Source organism: Chroicocephalus ridibundus, chromosome 7 (genome assembly GCF_963924245.1).
Source record: "Chroicocephalus ridibundus chromosome 7, bChrRid1.1, whole genome shotgun sequence".
Taxonomy (NCBI): domain Eukaryota; kingdom Metazoa; phylum Chordata; class Aves; order Charadriiformes; family Laridae; genus Chroicocephalus; species Chroicocephalus ridibundus.
The window spans coordinates 9,264,897-9,282,211 of record NC_086290.1 but is presented as its reverse complement, the minus strand read 5'-3'; the positions used below and the strand labels follow the sequence as shown (position 1 = coordinate 9,282,211).

General features: G+C 40.3%; 1 protein-coding gene across 1 annotated transcript in view; it reads right to left on the bottom strand.

Moving 5' to 3' along the window:
* Positions 1-17,315, bottom strand: part of DPP10 (dipeptidyl peptidase like 10) — a 544,973-nt gene that overhangs the window by 309,507 nt on the left and 218,151 nt on the right. The window lies entirely within an intron of this gene.

The following is a 17,315-nucleotide window of genomic DNA, read 5'->3' as shown; positions in this document are numbered from 1 at the left end:
AAAACAGCTTCTTCAAGTCAGGCAAACGCAGAGCTAACGCTTCAGTTTTGACATGAATTAGTCTGAAGACAGACACTTTTTTTAGATAACAACTTTAAAAAATTGTTCAGGGTTAGATAAAAAAAAGATAAATGTAACAGACTCTTTTTGATGCATTCCTTCAAGTTTATTTCTGTGTCGGATTTATTATTCTTTATTCTCTGTGCAAAGGGCTCCATGGCTGATAAGGAAAATGAAGGAGACCATGGACATCTCAGTCACAAGCTTTTTTCTGCTGCTAGGAGTACCTCTAAGAATTTTTCCTATTACTTATCAAAAAGTTTTTAGGCAATTTCATATATTTTGACAAGTCTGCTACTTACAGATATTTTTTGTAAGTTCAGAGCTCAGACAGCTCAAGCTTACTACATTTTAAAAGAAACAGCAAATGGTTTGCTGAAAAACACAAAAATCTTTGCTGATTTGTTTTTAATTGCTAAATCCCTGTTGCTCTTGAAGATCTTACTGCTTTTGAGTCAAAGCTCATCACCTGAGGACTCCGCAGCACGGAAGCTGTGATTTATGCACGCGGTCCTCCTCCTGTACTCTAATTTCACTGCTTTTATGAATCCCGTGTGTTGTTTTTTCCTTGACCTCACTTTTCGGATGAGGGAGACCGCTTATCAACAGCTTCCAAACTGCTGATTTACCTGTCTCCGATAGACAGCCTTATACCACTCGTATCATTTATCTGCAGGCATTAAACCATATAGTTCCCAGCTGGTGCAGCAGCGCTTTGTCCTGGAGAAATAAACAATCTGCTTTCCAACCCAGCAATGACTGGGACCTGCCCTGACTAACAAATAGCATTTCCTTCAAGGTGGCATCTAACAATTAAACAGCGCTAATTTCTGAAGATCTTTCTTGCTTCATTAAGGATTATTAAGAGATTAACATTTAATCCATTCTAGTACACAAATGATGAGGGTGTGGATAAAATATTGAATCTCATTCCTCTGGGTACAATTCTCTTTCAGTACTTGGGGAGAATAAATTGCTGGTAAAAGACATAGGCTAATAGTGCACCTGTTTGCTTATTTGTTTGCCTTTAAAGATAAAAAAAAAATCAGACTCACCTGAGTAAAGAGTCTGGAGTCTATGAACAGATAAAATCTTCCGACAGGTTCCCGATCTTTCTCACACTGCAATGTCTATGGAGGTTTTGAATCTACAGATCTTTTTGCTTTTACTTGGGAACGTATCATACACCTAATATAATTAATACTTGACTTTTCAAAACCATCTTTCCTTGTCTTTGAGTTTTACAATGAGGCGTTAGGCATTGGAAAATACTGTGTTCAATCCATTTTGCTCTTTGCCTTGTGAAAGTAAAAAGAAATACTGAAGTAATGCTTAAGCCCTTGATTCCTCCTGCTTTTCAAAATGCGATTTTAAGGGAAGAATAATATGAGTTGGATTCTTTCCGGTGGTCTTGTTCAGCCTTTTGTCACACAGAGATAATACTTTAAAGAGAGGAGAAAATGGCAATGACTTAGTTTGTTGGGGAATCTTAATGTTATTTGAAAGCATGACTCCTGTGTTTATAAATACAGTCTGATCACGATTCTTTGCTCACACCCAGCACTTCTGCAGTTATGTTCTGCTTTAATACTCCTTTCCATGTCCTCTCCTTCTTATCAATTCCCCTTATTGTAAATAACCCACAGTACTAGATTCATCTAACTCCAAATGACTACAAGAAACCCTGGTGTATGCTGAGTAAACAACGACCCCTTTAATATAGAAACGTAGGTGCGCTTGTAGCAAGTGCACTTGCAGGTGCATTTGTATCATGACACAGTTTTGATGTAGATGGTGCAAGAACCAACGACTGTTGGCGTAGATTGGTAGCCAAAAGCTCCAGCCACCTGCACAGACAGAGCTAAAACCTGCATATGTTCATTACCAAGACCCTCCTGAACGGGTTAAACCCCCCAGTACCGGCGTGCCTTTCACTGCTACCGCTGCGTAATGCGCATTGGTGTGAGCGAGCACGCTCTGGGACTGCTTCTCGTGGGAAGGGCACTCAGCAGTTAAGCAATCCCAACTCTTCTCAGTGGGAATAAAGTAGCATTTGGTCCTCCCTCATGGATAAGAATAATTTACAGAGTCCCTAGGGAACATTCACCATTTTTGTTCCTTTCTCCAGTATCTTCCATCTTTTATCCACCTACCTTGAACTCTCTATCCTTTATTCTCAATTTAAAAAACTTGGTAAAAACATGTATTAGAATTGTACCTGTTTCTAGTGAAAAGAGCTTGATGTTTCTGTTCATTGTTCTAGTGTTTTTTATCTTTTATTTGTTTCTTCTGGACTAGTTTCTAGTTGATTTGTTCCATCTTAAAATTCAATAACTTTCGCATATAATAATTTAATATACTTATGCTGTTTAAAACAATCTATAGCTGTAAAAAGCTCAGAATACTTGATTTTCCCTCTGAAAAAAAAAAGACTAGTCATAATTTGGATAAATTAAATCATAATTGGAATCACTCTTTTTTAATTCACCCAAAATAGTTCAGCGTGAGTGAGTTCAATTAAATATTGAAGTTTCATTGCCATGAAATGATGGGATCATACCTAGAATTATATCTTCAGTCAAGAACTACTCGCTTTGTTGTATTTGCTAACAGGACAGTGTTAACTGAAAATTACAATAAGGCTTGTTATTGGAATTAAAACTCAAAAGAAAAAAAAAAAATCTATACTTCATGGGTGATTTCACTATTCAAGATCTCCATTACAGTGAATTTCTCTCAGCTCCGTTACCTTAACAGCATTATTTGGTTATAATCTGGACTTGTGTTTTCACAGGTCCAATATACAAGTAACACAATGCAGATCTTGGCAGTAATGGAGTTTTTTCAAATATTTATATAGACATATTTATATAGACACATCCTTCATTTAGTATAATGTTTGCCAGCCCTATTACTTTATACTCATACGTGCATTTGGGAAATCTCTTAGATATGCGCAGATTTTGTAAAATAGTACTCTGCTGGGTGCTCACAGAAGTTTTGTAACATTCTAGGATACTACAGAGAGGAGAATTTTTAATTTTTTTTTTAAAAAGGTAAAGATGGATCTCACAGTGACCGTATAGCTTTAGCGTTTGCATAGTTGTGCAGCCAAAGAGTCTTATATGTAGAAAGACATTCACCCTATCAGGAAGAATTGTTAAGCCCAGAATGAGTACACTCACAGTCCAATTCCAATTTCCTTTTCTGTAGGGATTGTTTTGCATTTTTATTAAAATAATTCTCTTTTGCTCAGGTCCTGGCAACCAGTAAATATTAGTTTCTCACTAGAGATGGGTTCCAACCACAAGCTTGCACTGGCTAATGGGTCGACTCCTGAAAACTGGTAACCCATTTAAAACTCAAAGTCAAATGTAGGCATGCAGCAAGCGGGGAATTGCCATCAGCTGATAACAAAGTACTTCGGACACAAAAGAATTCAATACACTGTTTATGTTACTTAGTCTAGAGCATTCAGATTTAGGAAGATTTTTAGTATCCTCTAATGTTTTTAACGCATACATTTTTTATTCACAACAGGAAACTCAGTGGAAAAGATAGATCAGCAGAAATCTAAGACAGAGGGAGGGAAAGCTTCCTTTCAAATTTAGAATCGTAGAATTGTTAGGGTTGGAAGGGACCTTAAAGATCACCTAGTTCCAACCCCCTGCCATGGACAGGGACACCTCCCACTGGAGAAGCAGAGTAGCTAACTCCTGCTCTTCTCCTTTACTGAAATCCCCTAATACCACTTTCCCAATCTCCTGTCCCCTGACAGAAAGCACACAGATGTCTCAACTTTTCGAGGTCTAACAGTTGCACACAAATGTACTGCAAAATGACAGAAAAATTATTTATGCATCAAACCTAATGTCAAATTCCTTTTTTCAATATAATTTGCATTCTAAGTGAGCCAATCAGGTAATTTCCATTATCTGATACAAATAACATCGGATAATAAAAATGCTCGGTTACTCAATTTCAGCCAGAAATACGAGGCGGCATTTGAAAGACAGAGTCACAAGAATACTGAGGAGAATATCTTCATACAAACACGCCATTCGAGCTGCTGTATTTCAATGGGTACGGAATATTATCCTTCTTCCAGTATTAGATAAGGTGTAGGAGTAAAAGGAAAGAGACCTTTCAAATGAGAACACCCTTGGTGAGTCACTGCTATCATAAGAGGTAGAGTAAATCCTACTCCTTTTCAAAGACTTCAGAAAGGCATTTGGGTGTTCTGGGTCCATTTATCCACTTGTAGGATCCAGAGAGAGGTGAGAAGTGGTGGGGAAAGAAAAATTGATGGACTTCCAGGGCATTTTCCTACCACCCACTCTTGCACAGCTCACAATATTACAACATTCTTTACTGCATGCTCTTCCTATTTATTTTGCTGGTGCCAGCTAATAAACTTCAGTCATCTCCTTAGCTGACTACCTAGCAAGACAGAGAACAGTAAAAGCCTACACAGGCACTGACAGATTCTGACTGAAGAGGTGGAAAAATGGTAATGTTTTTAACAGGGTTGAATTTAAGCTTCCAGCAAACGTGAAACCTCAGGTGAAAAGTTGGGATCATTTCCTGGAGTCCTTTTTCTCCTACACCCACAGCCCGATCAGCTGTGCTGAGCAGATAATAATTCCCCCCAGCCCCTGTAGCACTGCAGCAGTTTTGCATATCCACACATAACTCTCTCGTGCAAGACTAGACAGGAAAATAATTTGGTAGTCCCACACTTTCCTAGGCCTGTTAATTACCTGATTTCTCTCCTGGTTTGCTCTCCCCAGCTGAGAACTGCATCTTCCTCAAATAACCTATCCGGCATTTTTTAAGACTTCTAAGTGACCAAATCAGGTTGGGGACATGCAAATTAAGTATGGGAAAATAAACAATTAAACTCCATCTAGTTGAAAGAGATTTGTCTTGAATTTAGAGTTCAAGTTGAGCTCAGAGTTACTCACACCCTGAGTAAGCCCAAATTCACCCTCTAGCCTGGAATTTGTTATGTTTGTTACTAATGCAAACCCTATATAGGCCATAATTCAACTTTGGACAGCCGCTGAAGTTTTTCTCTGAGACTTTCTGAAGCTCTTTTTAGCTCAGACACCAACATCCTTTATATTTTAGACACATATATTAGGTATCCTAAATCCTCCCACAGGAAGAGGGAGTTTGCCCCCAAAAATAGTGGTTGGTGCAAAGGCCAAGGCACACAAATCGCACAAACTCCTGAGCAGAACATAATGGCAACTCTTACCAACAAAAAAAGCAGACAATGGAGAAATTGTCTCATCTACAAGCAGTGTACAGGTAAAATAATATGTTTTAAGAGACAGATTGCTTTAAATCATGAAATGCTACCAACAGAGTTGTGCTTTATTAAGATACGTAATTACAGCTCCATTTTAGCTGTCCCTCGTGACACAGATTACAGCAAGGTGTTAGCAAAGAAGGACTACTATCTTATAATGATACACGAGCAGCATATTGCCATTGTAGAACGCTTCCTGAACAAAACAGAGTGTTAACTGAACGTTAAATTTCTGAATTTGGCACTTGCAGGCTTTGACAGGATTGGAATGAATGGTAGCCCACTGGGAAGCGGGAAAATAATAGCTATCGTAATGCTGCTAAGTGCACTGCAGACTGCTGATTCAAGGACATATGCAGCAGTCAGGTGAATTTAAAGCCACTATATTCACATCTGTACGCAGCAGGAATCATGCAAGGCAATGGCGTAGGGAATGTCTCTATGAATAAAATATAATACAAGGCTGTTTCTTAAAGAAAGGGAACCGTCTGTATTACGGTCTGAAATACCCGGTGATTGGGCACAGCCTATGTTCTGTGCTAGTTAACACATTTGCTTTTCTTTCAATTTCTTGGCTCTAGCTCGGTACAGCTACTGCGCAGATTAGGGATGTTTGAAGTATACTGCCTGGGTGAAGCGTAGCTGGAACTGCAGGATCACTGGATTTACAAAACCCTGCCTCAAGCAGCAGCAGCCCCCCTGGAAGCAGGTTGGCAAAGTATGCACAAGAAGGACAGGCCCCAGCCCAAACTCACACACAGATTTCCAGCGCTCCATAACTTCACCAAAGCCAGTCACACTGTCCCGTACTACCCCAGCCCACTAACGTACCCCAAGAGTATGTGTCAGTGTTTGCAGTATTCTTTTATTTGGGGAGGAACAGACTGGGAGCGCTCTGATCTGGTGTTTCTCCATGCTCCGGCACAAACACAAAACAACACACATGTTAAAATTGGCTTTCCACGGCGCAGCGGAGTTGCTGAAGGGCGGCTGCGTACGGCAGAGCCCTGGGCATCTCCGTACAGCGAAGGCAGCAGGAGCACAGGCAGGAAAGTCCTCATGGAGTCTGCTGACGACACAAATTTTGCAATGCTCTCAATACATAAGCAAATCGGGCTATCCCACAAGAAGAACGGCATGACTGAAAACAGAAGCGATAGGTACTCGCAGTAATTTAATACTACTGGGTACGAGGCCACGCGTGTAGTGACTAGCAAGAATTGCAGTTACAGTCTGAGCATCCTAAAGGTAGAAGCTGCACGGGAGGCAAGGGATCAAAATGCACTTGTCAGCTGTGGAGGAAGTGAGGAAAAGAAGTAATTTCTTGTGTGGGCAGAGAGATACTGACAAGAAGATATGGCAAGTACTAACCAGCATTGTACAAGGCACTAGTCCTTGTCTTGAGGAGCCTGAACAATTCTGTTTATCCGTGGTAAAATATAAAGAACTAAAACCTGAAGTGAGCAGAGAGGCATCACAACCAGGGGAAAGTTTTCAATCCTATGAGAAAAGGCTAAAACAGCCTGGCTGGTTTAGCCTAACTAAACAAGGGCTGGGAAGAAGTACGGTTGCTCTCAGAAAACACTTCAGGGACACACCAGGAAGGGAAAAGACATTTTTTAAGCTAAATGATAGTACTGGCACAGGAACAAATGGGTATAAATTGTCTTGAATATATTTAGGTAGGACATTAGAGGATGATTTCGATCAGAAGAGACAGGTCCTAGAACATCTTCGCAGGGGCAAAAAAATCATAAGTTTGTAGATGGGATTTATTTAGATTATTATAAGGATTACATGATATATGTGCACGCCACAGCAGAAGCCTGCTTTTGATGACCCAGAAGCTCTGTGAATCCTTCCTCCCCTGTACACTGGCAACTGCATTTGAAATCAGGACTTAAATTTAAGCAACGTCTATTCAGTCTTAAGAAAATTCCTGTCTGATTCTCTTCCAGCCCACACGATCTAGCCATGGCAATCTTCACGTAGAAAGATTGGGACACAGCATATCTACCACAGCTGAAAACTACTATTGCAAGCTACCCTTAAATACATTGTCATGTTGAATCTCACCAAATTAAAGATGTCAATGTCAGGTCTTCTTCACGCCAATCTACAGGTACTCTAAGTCTCAGAAATATTTGTGCTATTAATATGATAAAAATGAATAAAAAAAAATTTAGAAATTATGAAGCAACCCTATCATGTAATTTTATTACAATTTAAAGCATTTTATGTAGTTTAGTAAGCATCAAACAACCAATTGCCACCTTAAAGAAGTACACTGGAAATAAGGACTAATATTTTCCTTTTATTCTAAGCATACATCAAAGACGAGTGTAGTCTAGCTCTTCAATATTTTCACTGAAAAATGCTAAAGTAGCACTGAAGCTCGTTTCCTTATGCTGACTGAAGGGCAGACAACATTTACAAAAAGTGAATAATATTTGCATAGCCAATGAACATCTAATAACATGCAGTAAGACATGTAATGTCAAATTTGCATGAGATATTATCTTTTATAAACAGCTAATGTCTCTCTCATTATCCCCTTTATGAGTCGGTTGTTGAGGGTTTTTTTAAGAGCCTCATAAATTTCATTTGATAGGTTATAAAAATAACAACTTGATTTGGATATTAGCTTAAAATGTTAATCACATTTCAGATTGCATATGATATAAATCAGTGCTATCAGCATTTATACACACTCCAATAAGGTGTCTCCCATTCTAAAGCATTCATGGTATCAACTTTGTATAGTATGAAAAAGTTTGATCTGAAATTGTAACTGCTGGGATGAGTAGATGCTACTAAGTCTACTTAATCCACACAGGGCAATTTTTGCGTACCTACCCATAGCTAGGAGAACTAGCACGTGTCTAACCCTGCATCACCTTTACTTATATACTGCAAAGTATCGTTAAAAAACCACTAAGAAAAGATTTCACTTTTAATGAGAGCTTCTGGTATTTGCTATGTACTACTCACACTTGTATCAAATAGAACAATTTGTCTGGGATTAATGCTAATTAACGTTATACTATGTCTTAGTTTTTCCTATATAGCAATGAGCAGTCATGTTATTACTTGAATTCTCAGGCTTACGTCTATTGGAGTTTTATCTCATCTGCTACTGCGAACAGAAACTGGCAGTTTTCACTTCATAGGGTTTTGCAGATTCACAGCGAACAGTGCATTTTTCTTTTCTCTGTTTGAAAACAGAGCAAGATACTCGCTCACATTCATAAAGCACGAGTGAACAGAGAGGGCTCTATTCTGTCCACCCTCACCAGGTTCAGGCTGGTGTAACTTGGCACTAGTACAGTAACTTCTAACTTACCCTTTTGTACTGGAAGTCGGGTACCAAGTTCTGGGTTTTTTTTTCTCAGCTGAAGCTGGATGAAGTATACACAAAACAGTTTGCAATATAATGAATGGTTTCAGCAGCCAGCCTTCACTATTGCCTGGAAGACTAAATGAGGCCACTACAGTTGTTTACTGTATTTCAGATATTTCCTATAGCAAGTACAGAAGTTCAGATAGCATTTGTAGTGATTTAACCTTGCTTATTTATATACGGTAATCTTAGCAGCTGCTAAAAGCATGCATTAAACTCATGCATGGTTCGAGTAACAAGATGCAATAAAAGATGGATTGTGTATTACTATGTATTAGTGTTAACTTTTAATTGATTTAAAGCTAAAACAATGCTTTCTTTGTAAGAATCCCGCTCCTGTTCTCACACTAAGTACACACTGATTTAATTAAAATGATTTTGGTACAGTCTTCCCTGGAAAAACTATGAGACAGCAGATTCAAGTCTGATGCAGAAGAAGAACACGCAAAATTCAAAAGGTTAAATTTTTTTAGGCTTTCCAGCTGAATCTCCAGCATCACAGGCTCCACAAGGCAAGTTTGCTGTTTTAGCAGCGACCCGTCAGCTTTGGGGTGTTTAGAAATGCGACCGCTCATGTGCAAATTGACTCGACGCTGAGTTTATGCCAGTCTGTCACACCTTGAACACTTCAGACACAGCACTTGTACAGCGCAGCTGCACCGTGCCGGCAGAGCAAGCTCCGTACTTCCCAGGCACAGTGGTTATGGCTGATGGAAGTTCACACGGAGGCACGGGCATCATTTTATGCCTCAGTTTTACCATTCATAAAACAGATTTCCCTTAGTGCAAACTCCCGTTTAGAGATTAGTGCTGCTGCTTTATTTATGCTTTACCTCTGAACTAAGAAACTTCTTGACTGAACCACATAAATACCCATTTGTGCATTACTTCGATAGATGGTTATTTCTTAGAACTATTAAAAATTAGGAATTCAGTAAATTAGTTTTATCCCTTCATTTTCAAACTCCAGTCAAACCAGTTGGAAAGGAGAGACTGGTACTGGTCTTTTAAGCTGGTGCGGGTATTTTGCCCGTGGTTTCCATTTCAGTCATTTTACCTGACCATTGCTGCCTGAGGTGCACAGATCATTCAGGTACCAAATCATCTTAACAGAGACCCAAATGCATTTTATGAAGCTAGGAAGCCCTGAAGGACAGCACAGGGGTTAAATGACTGCTTTTGTTCAACTTGTTGCTTTGATTTGCCGGGGATCTTCCCAGGGGCTCTGGCAGCAGGTTGATGCGTGTGTCTTGTCAAGTGCCTTACCTACTGCTTGGAAGAAAGCACCAACATTTCAGCCCGCCCGGTGAAGTTTAACTTAGAAGGGTAGACAGAAACCAAATACTAATCGTGGCAGAAGAGGAGAATAACTCCCCTTCCCCATCAGCTGAGCCTTTCTAATTGCTGACCCCAAATTTGGGAGTTAGAGCAGAGCCAAGTTTTGTGAGCTGCTATGACTGCTGCACCAGAAGGAATCCTTTCTCCGCTCGTTTCTCCCCTGCCCAGAGCAAGTAACATATGGCTTACTAGACAAGGAGGATTAAAAAAAATATTTTAGAATTTAGCAGTCAGGGCAAGTATTTCTTGCGCAAAGAGGCCTGCTGGAGTTGGAGGCAGCTTAAAGAAAGACTTCTCTGAAGCTGGAAGTAACCGACAGAGGCTTTTGACATCTGGTGCACCAGGAGCAGTGACACCTTTTCACGACCGCCCTCCCCTACACATCCCCAGCGACCTCTCCGCCGAGCACTGGATGTGAGGTGTTGTACACATCCTCGCAATGGAAACAGGTGACACCAGAGAAAAAAGTAGATGTAAAACCACAGCGAAAGGCAGAATGATCAGGAAAAGATTGTTGACTCAGGCCACGCAATTTACCACCAAATAATATTTCTAGGTAAACTGATAAACTTGCCCCATTCCTAGCTATTCCTACCTAATTCCTACCTTCTCTGCTCACGGGAAAATTGGCATGAACCACAGTCAGCCTGATTGCGTGAGGCTGGAGGGCACAGCACCCTCTTTGCTTGTGGCCTTCTTCAGAGGTCAGAGAAGTCAGATCTCTCCGCAGAGGGCACAGATGTTTTCTTTCACTGGGGCGAATGAGCACCAGACGCCATGCTGAGAACAGCTGGTGCAGTTCATGCTCTTGAGGAACACGGGTGGGACCTGCCTGGGCAGAGTCTACAGAGCCGTCCCACAGGGCGCTTCACGCTGTTGCTCAGGGGGTATCTGGAGATGGAGGGAAAACTCCCCAGCTTTACCTGCTCTCCCACTTCCTCCGAGTCTTATGGCAAAAGGTGCACGATTTAGGTCCACGCTTGCTAACGACTTAAAAAACTAAAATAAATAATGCTTATTATATTCAGTCATGGTGCATTTTACCTTCTGCTAGAACCATCTCATGGAATGCTAATTTTCAGAGCTATCTTCCTACAGTGAAAATGGGATAATCAACGAGAAATGATATCAAAACAGACCTGAAGTATGCAAACAGACAGGAATGGTTTGTATGTTCCAAAGCTTTGGCAGATCCACTTTTATTCTGAGCAAATGATAGCTCTGCATATATTTCAGGCAAAATGAGGAAAGAAAGAGAACATCAATATTTATTTTGACTCTCTAAGTATTCCTATTTATTAAAGTTACTCCTGTGGCTGTGAATCCCAGAATTCAAATCTTATTTGTGTGAATTTGCATTTATAAATCTGCTTTATCTATGATAAATTAAACCTTGAAGGCACCAATAAGGTGGAGCAATACAAAAAGGAGCCAACGAACTGCTGGAGTCACCGTGGAAAGCAATCTGCTGTGCAGGGTGAGCATGACTTTTAGTCACAGGCAGTAAAAGTGAAGGTTGAAAAAAAAGTCTGCAAATGCTAATTATCAACGATCAGCTCAGTCCACAGATATATACACACGTGTAACTTCAGCTGCGGGCAGTTCAGTGTGTCTCCTCATATCCCAGCATCTTGCATACAGGTTGGACTCAAGATGTACCACTTGGCACTTTCAGCAGCCAAAACTGCCTTAAAAATATAAACCTCACCTCAGTAAATGTGTTCTGATCTACGTTCTAGAGAAGCTCCTACTGAAACTTCTCATTGAACCTGGGGGTCTCCAGATTAAGCTAAATCCTTAATCACGCTTACATCACAGGAGCACATCTTCAGGCTTTTTTTCTTTTATGTAGGAGATTTTTTTTACTGTCTTCTGTAGAAGCAAGGCCAGCCCAAATGCCTCTGACTATTGCTCCTGTAACCAGCCTCAGCGAACACAGAGTCGACGCGAGGGGATACGTTCACATGACAAAGGTAAGCTTTTTGGTATTCTGTTTGGAACTTTATATCTCCATTTTTATTAAAAAGTTTTAAAAGGTATCTATTAACTACAGAGAAGAAAAAAACCAACCTAGATTAGCAAGACAGCACAATTACATCATTGCTGAGTTCACAATAAGCTGCTGTCAACTCTTCCAGCGTGCAAAATAGAAGAGGGTTTTACAGCCTGTCACCATCTCCTGACAGGCAGGTAAATCACTGCTAACGATCAAAACAAGGCTCCTTTCTGGGGTCTACCTTCTCCCAGGGATACTCTGCAGGATGACGGTCTTCAGTTAGTTCACAACTACAACACGTTTTCCCTCCCAGCGTGAAAATTGTGCTCTGTCCCAGAAACAAGCGGAGAGCTGAGCTCTCTCCTTTGAACTCCCCTTTCCAAGCCTGGCAGGTAACGCAGGGGAACCTGAGCCCTCTTTGACACGGCAAAGGTTTGTACCGCTCACCCCTCAGGGATTTTTACCAGCGGGTGTTACTGGAAGTAGACACTTCACTGCTGTTTGTATTACAAGAAGCACCCACTAGATAACACAGCTTCTTTAGGCTTCGCGTTTGATAACCGTTTCTGAAGCAGTAGCAGAAATTTTGGAAATATCACCATTCTTTACCCCCAGATTCTTATTCCAGGAACAGCCAAGCAGTAAGGAAACATGAAGACGGAGATGGGTGTAGGAGATATTTGCCTCTAGTTTGGAGCACACATTTAAACCGCTTGTAAACAACAGGTGAAAACAACAGACCACCTAACTACAGTCCTAAGGTAGCTAAATGAGGCAGATTGAAAGTGAGGGCTTCAGACAGGTTTAATGAGTGAATGTTGATGCTTCCAGACCTACAGGCCAGATGGTCCTATTTCTACAAAGCCCAAGGATGGAAAAAAGTAAAAGCCTCCAGGTGTCTACTGTACGTTTCAATCTGTGATAATATTCAAGAAATGACAAGTCTGATAAATTAAAACCCCAGGAGGCAAAGCCAAAAACAAAGAGAATTTATAGAGAAGATATAATTTATGCAGTGACTTATGGAAACAAAATAGCAATTAAAGCAGCTTCCTACAAAAGAATTGTAGTAATTTTATTTAATCCAAAGAATGTAATGCTTTTTTAAGAAAATATTAATCTGGAAGAAATTATTATTTGCTAGCCTTCACCACTGCTAAAGTTTTCTTTCTCCTTTGGACTTACACCACCTGGCTTGTCCAGTTCCACCGTTAATGCCTGTTATGTTGCATACTAATGTATTATTTACACTTTGCACTAATATTATGTACGGCCTTGCTGCTACAGTAATTCTCAAGCAGATGGATCCTGTGCTTCTGCAAAAGCCTGTCGCAATAGAAAAGGGACATTGCCTGCACGCTGGCTTGACTCAGAAAAAAAACCGCTGCGGAATGATCATCTGGGTGAACCATAATTCGGGCATATAACATTTTAAACACCACTTTCGACAGGTGTGATTTGCTGATTTCAGTTTAGCTGCACCAGTTTTCATCAGGAATGCTTTTACATTAGTAATTTTTTTAAATTTAGAAGAAAAAAAGGCTATTGCTTCCTTGATTGAAGATAATGTTGCTTGAGCTATGACATACCTTATCCCAAGTAATATAGCAAGGTGCTCTGAAAGCAAGAGATTTATTTTCTCAAACAGGCAGGGAAACACACTATTGAACTTATTAAAAATACCCATGTGGGTAATCTTATTCCAGCTTCAGTGCTCTCTAGTTTCAGTACAGCAAGGTTTTACAGCATATCACTTTTGTACCATACAGTCTTTCATTAAAATTCCAAGTTCTCAGAAAACAGGAGGTTCTTTATTTTTCAAATTTACCTATATTTCAATATGCTGAAATCATTTATCACCAGGAAGCAGAGGTGATGCCATACAAATACTCACTAAATGAGTAAGGCATTACCTCATCCAGATAAGGCATTTGAAACAGAAGCCCACTGAATTTGGTCAATGCTATTGCAAAATCAAGGTGAAGTACAAAACCTCCTGATGCTCACTCAGAAGACTTGTGATATTCTAGGCATGAATTTGAAAGTTACCCATCACATGTGCTATCATGGAGAAAAAGGATTTCTTTTATAAATGACACAAAGGGGTAGAAAGGGAAGGTTAAAGAGTCAGACTATGATAAACAGGACCTCGTTCTGAGGAATAGCCTCCGAAGGAAAGAAACAAGATATTTTTGTGCACCCAGTGGTATAGAAGCATGGTGGGAAAAGACTTGATGGTTTCAGGAGACAACAGCCAAAGGAAACATACTAGCTTACAACATCCTACTTAATTCCCAAAGATCATTTACACTATGCATTAATTTTTTTCCTCTGGATTGTTCCAGGTCGTGGCCCCTAGGAGTGAGACCACACCAAAAACCACAACTGATTCCGGAGACAGTGCTGTGCCGGAGGAGCAGCGTGGGGGATGCGACGCTGCCTCTCAAACCTGGCAGCTCCCTGACTACAGAGCACAATAAAAGTCTGTGTCTGGAGTTCAGATACTGCGTAGGGCTGGATGAGCTAATAGCTCCTCTAGAGTTTTTGTTTGATGGGGGTTTCTTCTGTCTTTTTGAACTCTTCTAAGGCATAGTGGATGGATAGACTCTCCAGTTCCACTGCCACAGAGACACTCACTTCAGAATGAATTCAAAGAAGAGCAGATGACAAAGCACACTCACCACCATGCCAATTAGTCCTGATGAGCACACTCAGCTCACTGATGGCAGGCAGGGAAACACGGCAGCTCCCCAAATACCCACATCTCCTTCCTTTACGCCAAGCAGGATGTAGCAACAGAGGAAAACAGAGCCATTCAGATATTAATGTTGTGTTATGCTATACCTGGTTTCATTTTCCTTTGACCTCCTCCCCACTGCTTTTCACCAGCATGCTGCAAGTAAAGGAAGGTCCTGTGACAACTAGCTGGGAGAAAAAACACGCACAGAAGGAAAGAATCGTATTTTTTAAAACTACTGGATTTTCTAGGTATTTTCAGAAAAATCTGGTAACTTTGGAGTTCAGTATACTCTCACAGCATGTTCCTGGAAATGATGAAATTTGCATATTCTATCAGGAGGTGAGTTATAAAAGTAGCATCTCTTTACTCTACAATGAACTTCAGTGAAACCAGCTGTTCACTGCAGAGGGGTCTTACATCAAAGGAACCTTGTGAACGGAGACTTGCATAGTAGGGGTGCAGTCTATCATTTCCATGGCTGCCCCCCACAGCTCTTTGGTTTTCTTTCTTTTGCCGGTTGGAGACGTGTGTTCTATTTACCCACTACTCCTGCATTCCAGCTCAGTAGGTCCATGTGTGCGATCTCTCACTTCCCCTTGAGAGTTATAAAGTCTCTGATTAAGGCCAAAGGACGAAACTGTTCTCTCCCAGAACTGATCTCTACAGAACATGCAGTTATTGCACCACTTTCATGTTTCCTCTTCTCCCGCAGTGCTGCCCTAATGACACCCAGTTTTGAGTCTTATTAGTGGTTACTGTTGTTTTTCTTTTTATCTTTACTTTCACGCATTGTTTTCCAGTTGCATTCCTCCTTTGCAGAGAAGAGTATTTCCTCTCTAAAAGGTGCTTTGATGACTGAATCTGCAAGCAGCTGCTTGGGCTTAGAACACTAACAGTGAGCATGGTGACAGTCTTCTTAAAACTCTGCCAGCACTCATCCTGCAATGATTTATTATTTCTGAGTTTCCAAGGCTTAAATTGATGAGAGGAAATTATTAAAGGGCAATAACTTCAGTTATAAACCCATGAAAAAATTTATGGGACCAAAAAAAAAAAAGAGAAATCACAGATCACAAGTAGAAAACACTGATCTAGGACACGCCTCAGCCTTGCGGCGTGATCAACTACGTGCACATAATTCCTGCCTAATCTGTCTTTAAAGATCTCCAGTGAGGAATACTCCAGAGCCATTTCAGGCAATCTCTTGCAGTGCCTCACCATCCTCATCATTAGACGATTTCTCCTCACATCCACCCCGTCAGTTTTATGCAGTGCTACGTAATGACATTAACAGACCCATCACTACAAAACCAATGCGGGAATATTTAGGAGGAACATATACGTGCCCCATGGCATTCCCTAAACTACTTCATACTTCACAACTAGGAGAAAAAAAAAATGGCAGTGCATAAGGAAAAATCCATGAATATTAATTTCTTTTGCCATGGTAATACTGAGCTGCAAAATCATCCCACCGAAACTGGTGTTACTTGAGACTGGAGTTGTATCAAGATTGTGACATCCTCTGTTCCAAGTCAAACCCAGCATCAGGGCAACAGGAGCTGTCTTTGCTGCTACCTCAGCTGCAGCAGAGGATCCCGATCACTGTATTTTTCTAACTCCTGAAGAAGTTGTAGGATAATTTAGAAGATGACAAAAGGACCATGGAAATCTGAGCAAGGCTCTATCTTGGAAAAATGTGTAAAACTCAGAAAGGTGTGGTTTAAAAACAACTTACCGCTGCACATCTTTACTCAGATCACAAAAGATCTTTAACTTGGATTATCCCAGAATCCACCTATTTATCTCACAAATCTCAGCCTCATTTTGTTTTATGTCAAGATATAAAATCAGAAAAGCCATTGATTTTTGAGAACCATAAGCCTTTTCAAATTAAAAATGTTTACAGTATGTTAGGTCCACAGTCTTGGAAAGTAACATAGAATCAAATTCTTATGCTGTTATCTCTGCTGAAAGACACCTTATTTTACTACGTGCTTCACAGTTGCCAGATTAGTTACACTGCGAACTAGCTCACTGCCTTCCTGAAACTAAATAGAAACAAAAAAATTCTCCATAAAAAGGATTTCATCTTTTTTTAGACCTCCTCTCTTTCAACGTCTCAAACAAACTGAAAAGTGGAAGATGGTGTGTATTTGGAAGAGATCATGCAGACTGCAGATTTTCCACTGCTGTTAATGCCTACATAATCCATCTCCTCTCCTTGATGTATCTGCAATCTTTATAGGCCAGTAAGATACAGAACTTCTATATTGGTATTTCCAAATAAGCAAAAGCATCTGTCTAAGAATCTTGTAAACAAGCCTCTCAAGTGCTTTCGAAAATCTCAGTTTTCACTAAAATACTACTACTAATATAATTTTTAAAAGGTAGAATTCTGCTATGTTTGTCCTGGAAACTTTCCGACACGAGAAGTGTAATCCCTGCAGATGTATCTACGTGCATT